This window comes from Corylus avellana, chromosome ca8, assembly GCF_901000735.1.
Source record: "Corylus avellana chromosome ca8, CavTom2PMs-1.0".
Lineage (NCBI taxonomy): Eukaryota > Viridiplantae > Streptophyta > Magnoliopsida > Fagales > Betulaceae > Corylus > Corylus avellana.
Genome location: NC_081548.1, coordinates 10,202,662 through 10,206,988, shown reverse-complemented (window position 1 = coordinate 10,206,988; position 4,327 = coordinate 10,202,662).

Here is a 4,327-nt window from a genome sequence, read left to right as displayed (position 1 = left end):
TGATTAAATGGATTGAATTCATCGAAAACTAAAAACTTACAAAGGGAAATCACATTTAGGCCTCAAAATGCAAGAAAAACGTCAAAAGTACAGTGAACAGCGCCCCCTTGGTGCGTTTTTAATAAAAAAAATGGTATCTATAACAAAAACTAAGGCTTCAAAGCTACCAAGTCAGACAAGTGGGCTCGATCGCACTCGGGCTTCATGTCTTCTGCGGAGTAGTTGCGCTCGTGCGCTGATGTCCAAGCTCGAGCGCAGCAGCGCTCGAGCGTAAGGCTTTAGCGATCGAGCGCATGTGCACTCGATCACTAGTGTACTGCACTCGATCCTACCTCCAGAAATGCCTTTCTTCAATTTCTTTGGATCTTCTACATTTGAACCACAATTTTCTTTCAATCACCTGCAAAACACTAAAGCACCAAAACTACCAAAAACATCAGAAAATAATAGAGCCAAAGGCTTAGTAAACATAAATTAAGTGGCCCAAATATGCAATATTCAATGCTCAACAAATACCCCCAAACTTACATTTTGCTAGTCCCTTAGCAAAAGAAAATGAAAAACAAAATCAAAGCATGAAACCTAAGTCCGCTTTCGTGGGAGAAACGATTGGATTTAGCATATGCAACAATCCTTTTAAACCCCTAGGCATCCCTAAAGGATGAGTGAAGTCTCGTGAGGATTTACCAGCAATGATACTAACAAACATTTCATGCACTATATTATTCACAAACAAAGATTTTTACACAAACACATGATTCATACATTATAAGCTGGTTTAACAAGGTGAACACAACAATCACATCATCAAGATATCCAAAATTCACTCAACTCATAGCTGAAAAATTAAGACAACACATGCTCCAATAAGTGCAAAGTGAGACTAACATAGACTCATGAGGTTTCAATTATTCTCGAAGCTTGTATACCCCAAAATTCATAAGAATGCAATCAGATGAAAACAACCAAGGCTTGAATCAAAAGGTCCATTGTTTTTTTTTTTTTTTTTTTTTGTGTAGGCTGTGCAATGTTGGACTCCCTTAAGCTTCTAATTGACCTATGTAACGAGTGTTGGGCCAGTACTCCCAAACCAGGTGGTTTTAGGGCACTAGATGTAGAAACATCCCTAAGGGCTTAATGACTCAAGTCAAAAAGAGCTACGAAGCCTAACTAGTCATACAATCAATCAACGCTAATTTTTCATCTTTTTACGTGAACACTCAATGGTTAGTGAGGCACGAGGTCCACTTACACAATGAGAAACTCAAACTAATGATTTCATTTTTTCATTTTTAAGCTAAGATTTTCATCACCAAATTAACCTACAAATCTCAAGACATTCACACCTCAAGTCAAATCTCATACCTTACAGACCCTATGCTAATGTGCACGTGATAAACACTAAGACAAGTGAGGTCTCTCTAATCCAACAAATGAGTCAAACAACTCAGATTTCTAATGACATGCTGTGTTCAAGATGTTAAATAGACCAATGACATATAAATCACAATTATGATGTAATCATGCTCAATCAACAACATAGCTTTTTTTTTTATTTATTTTTTTTTATTTTTTATTTTTAAACACAAACACACAACAAAAATAATAAAAGAAAAAGATAGAAATGTCTACCCCACCCCCAAACTAAAATGACACATTGTCCCCAATATGTCTAGAAATACAATACCAGATGGGCAGCGTAAGTCAGGTGTAACGTAGGAGAACGCTCCCCCAAACTTGAACGGCAGACAGATTTCCTGAAAAACACAATAAAAACAAACACCAAAGAAAATCAAATGACAACAAAAAACTAAAAGTAACAAAGGGTTGCCTCCCACAAGCGCTAAGTTTACAGTCTTCAGCTAGACTTTCCACAGCAGGTGTATTGCATAATCTAAACAGCATGTGATAGTAGGCAATCGCACCAAAGACAGATGTGAGGATGGTGTTCTCTTGATTGCCGGGGACCAAAGTAACATGGTTGTAGCTGGAGTAACCATCAAGCATACAGTAGTAAGAATGTCTAGCTGACCGTGCCACCAACGGATCAATGAATGGGGGAGGGAAGTGATCTTTCCATTGTGATTGCCTTCAATTTGCTGTAATCACTGCACCCTGGCCATCCTATCTGAAAACGAGTTGGGAAGAACTCGTTATCCTTATTCCTCCCCACAGTCACACTTGGCCACTTAGGCCACACATGAATGGGTCTAACCCATTTGCTCTCACAAATCAACTCGAGCGGCTCAATTGCTAATGAATATGGTGTGGGGAATGATATCTTAGTGGTTTCCCCACACTCCGGCTGCATCTCAGGAATGGGATCCAAAACTGCCTCAGCTTGCTCAACTAACTCAGCAAAACCCAGATCATCTCCATCTTGAATAAAGCTCCCCACCTCAGGTTCCTGCAAGCTTAACTCACTTACCGCCTCATCTGTTATCTCTTTATTTAAGCATACATTGCGGACTTCATCATCGTCAAGTGGCTGCTATGGATGTCAAATATGTGGAGCTCCACAGTCATATCCCCAAAAGAAATTTTCATCACCCCAGTTCTACAGTTGATTAGGAAGGTCGCCCTAAAATCACCGGAATCTGGCTCCCAACAATGTGCACTGACTCCATGTCTATCACTGTAAAGTCCACAGGAAAATAAAACTTGTACACCTTGATCAATACATCCTCAATTATTCCCCTTGGTCTCTTCACTAACCTGTCAACCAATTCGAGTGTCATAGATGTGGGCTTCAATTCTCCCAACCCCAATTGTAAGTAGACTGAATAGGGCAAGAGATTCACACTTGCTCCAAGATCCAATAAGGCCCTTTCAATCTAGCTAACTCCTACCATTCAAGAAATGGTAGGACACCTAGGGTCCTTATACTTAATGGGAAGCTTGCATTGAAGGATGGAGCTGACTTGCTCGGTCAGAAATGCTTTTTTGGGACGTTGGTCTTTCTCTTGACAGTGACCAAATCCTTTAGGAACTTAGCATAAGAAGGCACTTGCTGGATGGCATCCAAAAATAGAATGTTTATCTGAACTTGTTTGAATACCTCTAGGATTTCAGCATACTACGCATTCTTCTTTAGAGCCTTTAATCATTCTGGGTAAGGAGCTTTTGGGATAAAACTCCTAGGGGGATCATCAACAATGGGCTGGATAGTGGTCGGCTGAACTTCTCTCCTCTCAGCTTTTCCACTCTCTTGCCCTTGTGGCTCAACAAGGCCCTCATCTCCTTGATCCACTTTATTGTCCACTTGTCTCCTTGACCTAAGTATGACAATAGACTGCACTTGTTCATGCCCGTGCAGAGAATTTGAAGAATTTCCAATCGCATACACCTTAGGAATGGGCACAGGCTGACTTGGTAACTTCCCATTTTCTCTCTCACCCAAGTGATTTGCAAGTTGACTCATCTGACTCTCCATCTTGGCAATCGGTTGGGTGTTTACCATGGTCGCACTCCTCACTTCATTTATGGATTGGCCAGTCATCTTCATGAAGTCCTAGAGGGTCTGTGTAGTTTGAGAGTGGAGTTCCTTGATAGTGTCTTCCAAGGACGATTGGGAAGAAGAAACTGACACTTGAGTGGGGGCTTGGAAGGCATGATTTTGAGCCGGCGGAAGAAATCCAAGAGGGTATTGATTGTGAGCATGATGAGGAGCTCTTCCTTGATTTACAGGTTGGTTCTGCTTCCATAAGAAATTTGGGTGGTTCTGCCACCCTGGATTGTAGGTCTCTAAGTATGGTCCATTTGACTGCTTTCGATAGTCGTTGAAAGTGTTCACTTGTTCCATAGGATACTCGGCAAAAGCCGGCATAGATGGACAATTCGGTGCTAAGTGCATAGGACTAGCACAGATGGAACAGCTATCAATATTGAAAGTGTTTGCAGCATTGATGGATTGACCCACAACAAGATCTTCAACTTCTTGGTGAGGGCATCTATTTTTAACCTCAAATCAGCATCCGCCTTAACCTTATAGATGCCTCCTTTCTTGGGGATACGGGCTGATTTATCCAGACAACTTAAAAAATCCCACTGCTATGAGTTGTCGGACAACTTGTCCAATGCCTTATACTATTCATCCCCCATCAAACTTAAAGGTATTTCATTGGCTGGGTCGCCTTATGGTTGGATTGGGTCAATCCTTGGTAGAAAAACTGAATGAGTCTCCTTGAATTGGGTCAATCCTTGGTAGAAGAACTATGGTTGGATTGGGTCAATATCTGTGTGGGGGGCATCTTATCAACAACTCCTTGAATCTCTCCCAACTTTCTGAAAACTTCTCATCCTCCTCCTGAGTGAAAGAGCCAATATC